Source organism: Ambystoma mexicanum, chromosome 5q (genome assembly GCF_040938575.1).
Source record: "Ambystoma mexicanum isolate Mex_15411 chromosome 5q, UKY_AmexF1_1, whole genome shotgun sequence".
Taxonomy (NCBI): domain Eukaryota; kingdom Metazoa; phylum Chordata; class Amphibia; order Caudata; family Ambystomatidae; genus Ambystoma; species Ambystoma mexicanum.
In genome coordinates, this window is record NC_090933.1 from 996,743,321 (window position 1) to 996,755,709 (window position 12,389).

Sequence of the window (12,389 nt, forward strand, 5' to 3'; positions counted from 1 at the left end):
GAGCACATGACCTATTGAAATCTAATTGTTGCTCCAGCTTTTTCTGGCTCTGCAGTAGGGAGTCCAAACCTTCTTGGTACTCCTTCTGCAAGGCCAGAAATCTGGTATCCTGGTCAGACTTTTCCTGTTGCAGGATGCACATGTCCTCTTTGATTTTAATGAGATACTGTCTGCTCTCATTTTCTGACTCCTGTCTTCTGTGCATCCTCTGCTCAGAAGGGACCAGGTCAGATTGGGCCTTCTCTAACGCAATCTGTTGCCTATTTGTCAGATCTTGGCCTTCAGCACATTTGTCCTGCATGGCTCCCATATATAGATACAAATATGCTGCTATACTAACCATCTTGTCGTGTTCATCTTTAGCTTTAGGAGCCATGTATAGTTCACTCAGGGCCACATGTAAGGGACCCTGATCTCTCCAGATATCTAACCCAGTTGCAGTGACCTGTCGTGTGATTGCCTGCAACCACGCATCCTGGCCCTGCTCAGTCGATTCACCTCTTACAAATAGCTTATGTAAGAAGTGCTCTCTGGCTATTTTGATGTCTACCAGTGTCGTCATTCTGGAATTTGAGTTCCTTCCTGACTTACAGAAGTTTGTATTTTATTTTGCAAAACAGACCGTTTCCTTAGAGCGTTCCTTTGAGGGGTGCTTTCACAGTGTAAAACAGCGTGGTGATCTAACCGGATATGTGTATCCGGTCAGTTGACACACTGTATTAAGCTGCACAAGTGGTAAATCTAACCCAGAATCTCCCAGCTCCGAGCCCCCACTTTGTAAGCGACTTCAATTCAACACTACAGCTAAGTCAATGCCTAGTCTGGGATGCTGATGTTAGCCCTTATTGATGTATTTTTATGTCCAGTTCATTTACTCTGGATGCCAACCCTTATATAACACCCCTCTCTCAGAATCCCCCCGACTCCGCTGAGCCAAGAAGTAGGTTTGTTTTGCAAATTCAAAAGGTTTATTTGAAAATTAAACAATATATATCTATCACACTTTTATAGAAAATTAATATACTTGTGAGGATGATAGTGATCAACAATGGATAATGTTACAGTGGTACACTCTTTTTGATAGCTTAGAAGTGATATAGAGAGGATGAAGTAGCTGAGAATGCTTTTATGGCTTCAAGGACAATGCAATGATGAATGAAAATGCAGTACAGAAAATAAACTTGATATGACTTCAACAAAAGACAATGTAATCACTTTTCTTTGACAATTCACACCCCCACCCCTCCTCTATGCAATGCAATGTAAAGAGATGGGAGGACAGCACACAGTTCTCAGGAATGCAATCAAATATAATTCAGTTCCCCCCTAGAAGGTTTAGAGGAAAACAGGTAGGAGTTTTAAACACAGGCAAAATCCTTTTAAATGTGGTGGCAATGAACTGAAAAATATACTCAAATTGCTTTTAATTCCCTATAGGAGGTTCAGGGTGAGTGAAAGATACTTAAATTAATTCAGGATCACTTTAGCAATGCTCTACAAATGATTGTCAGGTTGCACACAAATTTCAGCAAGGAAAGCAAGGACAAATATTTTTACACGTGGCTGAAATTAAGCAAAATGTCAAATCGTGGCAAATTTAGTCGCGTGCGTCGAGCGCAATTACGGAGGCACTGTAAGGAGTGGGAAGTCATTGGAAAGCTTAGAATCTTAGCTTTAAGATGACAATTAAAACTCGCTCCTAGCACAAACGGTTCCGGAGATACGGCCGATTTAGTAAAGGTAGTTTTTCGGATTTTAAATTTTAAAGCTCAGAATGACAGATGACAGTTTTCAGTTTTAAAAATGACAGAATGACACGATTTTAGGAGGCAGTTCTAAGAGGTTAAAATATTTTGGATTAGATTATTTTAAATTATGAGATTGGTTTTGGCACAGTGCTAGCTGGGTACTCACACTAGATTTTGGACAGGAATGCGACTTCGTCCCCGATCGGGTCAGGATTGGCTGGACTTCTGCTAGCAGTTCTTCACAGCGATCTGTTCTCTGGTTCTATCTGGTTCCGGATACAGCACTGTTTTACAGGTTCTTGCAAAAGTTCTTGGCAAAGAATTCAAATAGCTCGCCTGGCTGTTGAATAGTTTGGTTGGTTTTGAGGCCTGCTGAAGAGGATTCAGCTTGTGGATTCAGGCCTCTCTGCTAGAAATTCTGGAGTTAATGTCTGGTCTCTGGAGATTGATGGATTTGAAGTCTGGATCTCTGGATGTGAAGTCTGAAGTCTCCTAGCAAAGCGTCCCGCAAGAAAGTGGAAAGTGAATGTCTCTACCTGGGTTTCAATGTTCCTTTTATGTGTTTTGAAAATGGGTGTGTGCCTGGGCCTACCTAAGCCTGCCCCTCTCACTTATCATTGCCAGTTCCTCCTCTCTTCCTTGATTGGGGGAAAGAAATGGAGTGTCAGAGTGATGCTGTAGGTTTTATGGTCAGAGGAACCTCCCCTTGTCAAATTGCACACAAATCTATTTCTGACCCAAACACATATTTATCTATGTACCATTTTTCTAATATTATAGGTCCAGTTAACATATTTTCTGTAGCACCAAACCATCCGATCCCTGTCTTTGTACGATGTCGTGTCCACTTATGACAGAATTCTCCCCTTTTCATCCAGATAACGACCTCTAAACCTTTCCAGATTTTACACAAATGTGCACCAGGGATATGGGTTTCAGATGATAAAGTGTCAGATTTTTAACATGCATACATTTGGAGTAACAACCTTTTTTTCTGCTACTATTCCCAAGAACATACCACAGGGTCCTAACACCTCTAAAATGTGCACAGAAAAATCGCAAGAATGATGATGTTATTTATATAATTCTGACAAGTCCGCATATGGCGGGATTTCTGGTTTATCCACTTCCCCCAAGCTCAGCCTGCTTCTCACAGGCACTGTCTTTCCCAGGTTCTCCCAAGAGGAAGCCACTTTACGGCCCCCCCAATATAACATTTGCCTGAGCCAGTGACAGTGCTTTGTTTAGTTTCCTGTAGTCCCCAGGTGCCACTCCCCTAATTCAATCAGAGAGGTGTCATCTCCTTTTGGCAGGGGCAGCAGAATGCAGCCAGGCCTGGGAAGAGTGGCTGAGCAGGTTTCCCTCCTGTCGGGGGTAGTTGCCGGGCAGAATTCACTCTCTTCAGCCAGGCTTCAGCTAAATGTCCCTTTAGTTCCCAGTTTTCTACATTCAAATCCAACTTACAATGTTTGCACATGCAGCTAGAATGCTGATTCTAAGTTCAACAATATGACATTTAAACAATTGCAACCTATGTGACACTCACAAGTAGGTCACTCATTTATTCTAAACATTTTGATTTTAGTGGCTTTAAACCCAAATTCACTTAAGCTGCTGACATTCCCAGCTATTTTTTATATATACATTAAATAATTACTTCCTTCAAGTCATTTCAGAATATAGTTTTACATTGTATCCACCTCTTAGCAAGTCTTTCCTTGGCCTGGTTTGGGTTCATTTGTTCAGTTTTACACAAAAGTCTGGTGGTTTTAAAACGCTGGCTTTCTGATAGTGGTGAGCCCCAGTATTGCATCCATTTTGACATTAAGAAAATGAATTCCCCACAGTTCTGGGTTGCTTTTGGCAATCAGCATTGCCATTCCCAATGGTTTCAGGCTACTGTGTGTGTAGCCCAATGGTGGTTTTAGACAGTGCCCTCATGTGCTCACAACATAGGCAAAAATGGGTGGCAGCCTATTCTTCATGCTTTCCCTGTGCGCTCTCTGGGGGGGTTCTGGCCATCATGATGTTTTCAATGCCAGTAATGCACAGTTTTATGGTAGGGCTTGGATGCATGGGTAAAACATCCCACAACATTCACATTTACAGTGTCTGGCTACTAAGCATAGTTAGTGCCATGGGATTGTTCACTTGTTCTTTGGCCATATTGTTTCTTGGCCTTCTTTCTGCCTTCTCAGGTAAGGAAATCCCTAATATGGTCATGCATTTTCCTGGGAAAGCTGCTGTCTTCTCAGGATAGTGCATACCATTTGTGTGGGACCAACAAAGGATGTGGGACTGGTTGGTCCGATTCCACATCTGTGGTTCCAGAGAGTCTTGATGCATGCATGCGTGAAACCCACAGTGGCCCCTGATTGTACCACTGATGCCTGTTTGAATGGTGCAGATCCTTACCATTATTGGGCTTGGACTTGCTTCCAGCCAAGATATAAGATAAGAAGAGGACTCCTGCAGCCATTTCTGCAGATCAGTGTTGAAGCCAAGTATCCTGTGCAGAAAAGTAGTTGACTGAAATCCTTGGACGACTCCCGAACAGGTCTGGTGACCCTTCCTGCATTTGGCCCTTTGAAGCCCTGTTGGACTACCTGATCTGTGAAGGCTTTCTGTGGTGCTTCCACCTTTGGACTGGGGGAACCAATCAGTCCTGATGCCTTCTCGAGATCCAACTGTCCTGAGACCTCACAATTGCCCCTGGACCCCAGTGTTCAGACCAACTCTCCAGTGGGCTACCTGGAACGAAGCGTTGCTGTTCTGCGTTTTCATCCAGAACTTCAGTGGTCTTCAGCATGTCCCACCAGTCACCTTCCTGCCAAGTTTCAGCTTCCCAGCCTTAAGGGATATTATCCTGTAAATCCTTCTTCGACCATGACTGGAGATCTGCCTAAATTCACCCGTGTGCTGTGACTGTCACCTGGATCCAGCTTTCCCCCATCTAGTAGAATGTCCTGAAGAGGCTTGCACCAGTGCCTGCTGCATTTCCTCATCAAAAAGGGTTGTATACAGCTCCTGGAACCAACCATAATCACCTCTGCGCCCACAACTCCTGGGCATCTTCTATTGGATCAAATGGTGGGTAAACCTTCATCAGTGAATCCCAGTCGATCTTCCTAGTCACTAGGGAAACTCTGAGTAAGGGGGTGACTACTTGCAATACAATCATCTGGCCCTGTCTCCCCTATAATAAACCTTAGAATAAATGGTTTATTCCGTTACATCACATTTTGTAAATTCTTTCTAAAAGCTGCTCTAAAGGTTAGAAGTACAATCTTACTTAGCTGTAATATTGTTGAGAAGTTATCTGAAATATTTTTCACCACCTCAAATCCTCTTCCTACATTTGTACCTTCTCCTAGAAGAAGCTTTGTGACTTTTGGGCACAAGGCCCCCTTCAGCATAGGGATTGGATTAATAAAGTTAGGGCATTATTCTTGTGAACTGGTTTTTCTTACTTCATCACTACTTGCCTTCTTTATATTGAATACGTTATTGTATGCAAGGAAGGTAAGTAATGATGAAGTATGAAAAACTTCTTAAGAACACATCAGAACTGTCCCTTTAGAAGGCTAAAGTAGTGCTCTATGAAAAGCCTGGTCCTTATATGTGGATTGTTATAGGCCTCCTCCTGTGTTTTGAGTGAGTTCTGGGGTGGTGGGATGTCATCAGCCAAGGGTGCTTAGGATATCTAGAGTCACTTGCAAAGGTAATGGACATAGGTATTGTTTACAGAAATATGAGCAAGTGTGTCAATTGGTAATTACATATTGATAAACAGTCTTCTACTATACTTATGGCACATTTGGGATCACTGTGGTTGTCTATCCTACATTATTTGATGTTTCATGTACTACAGGAGGGAAATGGGCTATGTCACATGGGGAATCTTGTATTTCACACATCAGTGAAAAAACAGACCTAACAGGCACACACTGTAACTGGATTTGCAATTAACATGTTGGGCCTCATCACGATCCTGGCGCTCCCGTAAGGAAGGGTGCCGGTACAGGACCGGTTCCCTTTATTACGGGAGCGCCTATTACGAGGTTCCCTTTGCGGGACCTGGAACAGACGTCTGGTAAAACCAGACGTCCTTTCCGGGTCCCGCGAGGGGAAGAGGGAGCTAATAACGGGCCATTTGTAATGTGCCCGTTATTATCTCCCTCCCCATTCCCATTGAGCCCTATGGGGGCTCAAATGGGAATGGTGATGGGTTCCTGCAAGGAGGAATTACCGGGTCCTCCAATGTCGGAATGACCCTGTAATTCCTCAATGCAGGAACTCGGTATTGGAGCCCGGTATGGAGCTAGCCATGGCGCTAATAGCACCATGGCTACCTCCATACTCGTAATGAGGCCTGTTGTCTTTGCCGGGCTCTCATGCACGATCTCTGATGAGAGTACTGGTAACCATGTACACTTTGTGTAAGTGTTCCTGCTCTTGGGTTTACATGCATGGTTTGCACCACAAATGTCATCCCTGCCTATCAGTTATTGCTGGCATTGTGGACTAGAACACTGTGCTGTTGCATGTGTAGGTATGGCCTCCCTGTGCATTGTGATACCTGCAGTTCACTCTTCGTTGAAATCTTAAATTTGGGATCATGCATTTCTGTCATGTATGGGGTTACTCTGCAGGGCAGTGTATTGTGGTGTGGTGCTTCTTATTTGTTGTGTCAGGCCAGGTCCTTCATGCACACGGGTGTGTCATGGCACGCATTGGATTGACATAAAATAGTTGTCCCCTCCATCATCAGGAACAATTCCACTCGTGAAGCATGTATGTGTTTTGTGATGGTGCTTGTACCATTTGAGAAGGGTGCAGCAGTGTGTCAATGTGAGGTCTACATCACAAGTCACCTGCACATAAATGAAATGCTCTTGCTTCCTGGTCCTGTATACCTCTTCTGATGCCACACATGTGCAGTTCAGAGCTGAAATGGCGTTAGGGAAGTGAACTTCTGCTTAGAAATGTGCATTTACTTGGGTCGGGGTGGTCGGCAGAGCGATATGTTGCATTGGATGGTTCATAAGCATTTCCAACACTTGGCTAAGCAGAAAACGTGGGCTGCAACATGCCATGCAGCATGTCCATAGTGTGCTGCTGGAGGTGCATGTGGTGAGAAAGTGTAGCATCGACACAAGCTTCAGCGGTCGTGGTATTTCATTTCTGATGTTTATCCTGCTTTGTAGGTCATCCTGTATCAGGTTTAGTAACTATGCTATGGTCTCCCTGGTAGGAAGTATAGTGCAATTATCAGCATGTAATTTAGTGCCCAGGGTGATGGGCTGGCCGGGTAATGGCGCTCTCTTTGCAAGGCGCCTGCTGCTTGTCCTCTGTGGTGCTGCTGTTCATGCCTCTGCAGCTAAGGGTAGAGCAGGAGGTTTGAATCTTCAGGTTTGCAACACCTAGTGGCAGAATGGTGTTGGTAAGTGTACTTGGGGTGGCCTTATATACCCTTTCAGAGTCCAATGGGTGCACTGGTGGCTTCATTTGATTCATTTGTTTGTGTTTACCTTCACCTTTTGGGGGGAGGTAACTGCACTTTCTTATTTGTGGGATTACCTCTCATGTTAGAGGTAATTCCGCAGTATTTCCACGTGTAATACAGTGGAATTACTGTTTTTGATGCTGGTGTATATTCTGCTGGCAGAATGACCACTGGGGCTAATTCTGCATGCTTTTCGTGCCAGCGGTAATTCCGACGGTGCTAATTCCGCTGTCGTAATGTTCACCCATTTTCTGGAATCACTAATTCATCAGAGCTGTAAAATGGAGTTCATTGCAATACTGCCAAATTTTTCACGTACTGCCCAACTCATAATGACCCCCTACGTCCCTTGTAATAATCCCTTTGCTCTCTTTCGTATAGTAAAAGTGTCTTTTTATATGTGGGAAATTTGTAATCGCTCATCTGCATCTCTGTACTCTGGTGGGAAATATTTAGCATTAGCCTTCTGCTGGTACTTGTCTTGTGTCAACTCAAGCAGGACACAATCTTGCTGTTCTCTGTTTACTGTGTTCTGCTGAGCAACGGTCCTGCTCACATCGAGGACAGACTGTGAAATTGACTTTATCATCAGTGGCGACGAGAATGGATTTACCAAATCCATTCTTGCCGAACATGACTCACCAGAATCACAGCATGCATGCAGACTGCTCTGCATGTCAAGCTTAGCCTGTAGAAAGCTTTGCCTGCTGTCCATGTTTCCCTGACCAGTTTTCAATGTTCACAGACAGGAAGAGGGTCAGAGTGCCGAGGAGGAAGAGGAAAGGAGAGCCTTGGGGCATGGGGTGGTGGAGTGGGATCATGGGCATGGGGCAGGCTGTAAGAAGGAGCAGGCACAAGGGGGAAGAGGAGAGGAGTGGGGGTGGTGAAGAAAGATGTGAACGAAGCATTGGGGTCGGTAAAGGGAGGGAGCATGGCGTTTGCGGTGCAGGGGGAAATGCAAAGGTGTGCGGTGTGAAACCCCCATTATAGAGCAGATTAGAGGCAGGCAAAGGAAGAGAGAAGAGGCAAAGTTGGTGGGATTGCATGTGGTGGAAGGGGCGGTGGGAGCAGTATTCAGTCGGTGGGATTCAGCAGGCCAGGGGTTTGGGTAGAGGGGACATATAGGTCTTGACTGGGACACCTAACAGCACTTAATGGCACCTAACAAGTGTCTCTAAATGTTTATGATGGAACCATGCTTTCTGTTATCAATCATTTTTATTAGCTTTCTTCTAAAACTGGACATATTCAAGATACTATGTTATGTTGTTAACACAAAACACCATTACACAATGTTTAATACGGGCCTTAGAAGGGGTGCAGAGTGCAGAAACCCTTTGAGGAATAATGCCACTATTGCATGCAACAAAAACAACATATTTAGTTCTGTGATGGGGCATGATTGATAAACTGGTAAGGATTTCTTTAAAGATCCTCAGCTGTGTACCCTACACAATTATCAAGAAATACATAGGGTTTGTCAAACAGATGGACGCATGCACCTCTACACCACTATAATTAACTAATTAATCTATGCCTGTTTTCCTATACGAATGGAAGCCAAATTGTTCTCCTTGATTACATTTATCAACAAACTGCCTCTTATATTTCCATGTATCAGCCCCCCACTCATTCATTACGCTCTTTCACTTTACCAGCCCCCTTTTTATCTATGCCTACTCCTGCTGTACCAAGTGTGTATTTTTTCTGGCTACATTGATTTGAGGATGTTTCTCTACATTTCCAGGCATGTTTGGTATGTCGATACAGACCTGTATCTGAGAAATGCATACTTTAAAAATGGATAATTCGATGAAGCACAACATTGAATGTGGGGGTAAGTAAGATGACCAAATTAAGGCTCTTAGAGAGGAGTGTGTAAATTAGCAAGCGTCAGGAGTTAATAAATAGCAAAGATTCTGAAATCTTTCAGACATGTTGTGGGGAAACACATGGGTTGATGAAATGAGTGAAGATGACACATCACACACAATGACTGATGAGAAAGAAAGAACACAAAGTATAAATAAAACACTACGAAATGCAATTATCATAACATTGGACATATCTCAAAATCTCGAGTGTTGTGTCAATTCTAGGAATAGGAGTGGTGTCACCTTTCCAAATCTAGGCAAACATTCTGCTCCTTACATTCTTTGGATCATCTAGTTGTAGCGTTGCCCGATCCATAACATGTATTTCTTAAAGGTGCAACACAGTACAGACAAAAATACAGAGTAATACATTAAATAAGCACATGTCTTCATAGAGATTTGCCCAATGTCAACACTATCCTTAAAATAGAGTTTTTTTCTAGGTTGCTTCAGTGGTATTTCTGTGCCTGCATCTGCGCAACTGTGGATTATTATATGAGGACATATCAGGAAGAGATGGCCAGACTTCTCATTAACTGATCGGTATACTGTTCCTGATGTTACGTGGTCCCATAACATGTAATGTTGACCAATATGTTAAAGATAAGGACAATGTTACAAAAGGGATATTGCATTTGAGAACACTTGTGGGACCTTGCGAAGATTATCCAAATGCACCATGCTTCACAGTTACAAATCTCCAGCCTGTACTGACCACTGCCAGCTAGCACTCATGTTTGCAGGTGATTGCTGCTGGTTTTCCACTGTGACCTGGTGGTAGAAGTGCATCAGTCAGTGATCTTCAAGCAAGAAGGTCAGCTGAGGTAACAATGGAGGCAAAGACTTGGTAGAGAAGAGCATCTGAAAGTGAAATGAGGTCCAAGATGTCTGGTCCAATGGAGGCACAGTCCTGCTAGAAGAAAGTGCATTTGAGCTCAGTAATGTTAGTACAGGGAGGAGAGGCACTCCTGGGAGTGCCTGCAATCACTTGGGGGTTTCCTTTAGAGTTTCAGTTCTGATCGTTAGCAGCTGTACTTCTCTAGCCTGTAGGTTGCATGTCTGCTTGGTGTCCAACGCTATTGACTCATGTCCGTGTCCATGCAGGGAACCAGCAGTAATATTGGTTTAGTTGGTCCCCATGGGCCTAGGGGAGTAGGCACCAAGGGCCAGATTATCAAAGCTTTGCACTGGTGCAATAAAGTGGAGCAAAGTAATTTAGCACCGATTTTACTACTTAGATAATTGGGAAAGGAGCAAACAAAATTAGCCTCAATTTTATTATCTAAAAATGTTTTCACAAGGGCAAAAAGGAAACCGACTATCGTATTTACTATGTTTGCTGAGTACCATGAAAAGAAATGTAGCAAATATATTTCTTTGTATGTTGCACATCAAACATAATACAAAGAACAGTATGAATTATGTTTGCCCCAGTGCACATGTTTTGAGATAATACCAATTGTGACAAAACCTGTTTGCTCCATTCAATATTATCAAAGCATTTGCTAACTTTTTAGAACTCGTGTACATTTTAGATAATCTGGCCCCAGGTTTCAGTTCACTCTGGTAGACAGACATCTGGTGCAGTCGTTAGCATAATCGCAGATCGTCACCATCAAGACGGTCTTGAAAGGATGCAGAATCACACTTTCTCACATCCAGTATGTAAGTTGGAGAATGTTTCTTTTTTTGGGACTTTTAAAAATAGTTTCAAAAGGTAACAAGGTAGACCATCCAAGGGGAAATGGGCTCTGCTTACTAAAATACATAAATTCAAGCATTTTGTCACCAAAGAGGTTGGGTGTGGTACATTCAAATTTTGCGGATTCCTTCTAATGCTTTCTCTTAGGTGAAGATCTGAATATCTGAGACAAGCAGATGACATAAATATCGGCCTAAGTGGTATCCCAGGCATTTACTGATGAGAATAAATTCCTGCTCAGGGACTCTTCTCTGGGGTTTACAGGTAAACAGTTGGATAAACGAGTTATGAACCAGTTCAAAATACAGGAGCCTTATGTTATAGTGGCAGGGCAGGACTTGCTCAAATTAAATTAAGTCCGACTAGAAGCAGCTATTGTCCATATTATGATGTTCTTATTTTCCTTCAGATCCATGACATGTTTTCACTATATCAATATTAAGCGATGATTCAAACACTGGTATGGTATACCAATAACATTACCCAAACACAACACACAGATGCAGAAAGTACCCTAACACACCTCACATCCTAATCGTCCCTTTTTTTAAAACGTTTGTGTCACAGCTAAACCATAGTATCCCTATTCAAATTCCACACATCGCTCCGTAGCATTATAACATGCACTTTATCACCATAGATTGTGTCTTCCTTGTGACTGATTGGAAGTGTTTTAACCCTCACTAAATAACCAACCCTTATGTCTGCACACTTGGCACATCTTTTTTCATTGTGCCGTGGATCTCATTTGCAGGCCTCTAACTTTTCCCATTATCCTCTATCATCCATGCAAACCATTTTGTAATGTCCCAACCAATAGGATCATACCCACCTGAGGCCTTTCATTCTCCTCCGCAAATCAAAGAGGTTAGCAATAGCATGGGGAAAGAGACAAAAGCCCTGCACCCTTTCCAACAGTGCATCCTTCCTACTCAAACCCACTCCTCTGACATGTGCATGGCGTACATCTAGCATCTTTTCATCCTCTGGACTGTACATTTGGTGTGAGGCTTGTACAGGGTTGTCCTTTTGAGCTTGTCACACTAAATCCAAAACTCTGTCATAATTGTTGAGATAATTACTGCATGAATTTCAAACAATACACTAACTTCAGCGGCACCACTGACTAAAATAGGGGTAATGTGCACCATTTTAAAATTATGCTAATGTTGCAACATTTAGAAGGTGTGTGACTTAGTGCTAATGTGAGGCATGGAGGGCAATCTAAAGATTTGAGATTTATCATAGAGTAGTGTAGGGTTCTAACAATCTTAACACAACTAAATACTAACACTTCTAATTACTTATCTTAACAAATACTGACATTAGTTGTTAGCATGGGGATATTAGACTGGGGGAAGAAGAGTGGGTGCTTAGGCCATAGCCCATACTGCAGACTGTAGGCACATTGGCATTCACACTCTAATATCATGTTAAATATGATAATTGAAAGCTGAGCTGCAGTGTGTCTTGCGAACGTTGGGCTCAGAGCACAATGAAACTGAAGAACGTGCACTGGCAAGAACAATCCCTTTGTTCAAACAGGAAAAGTCAGAGAA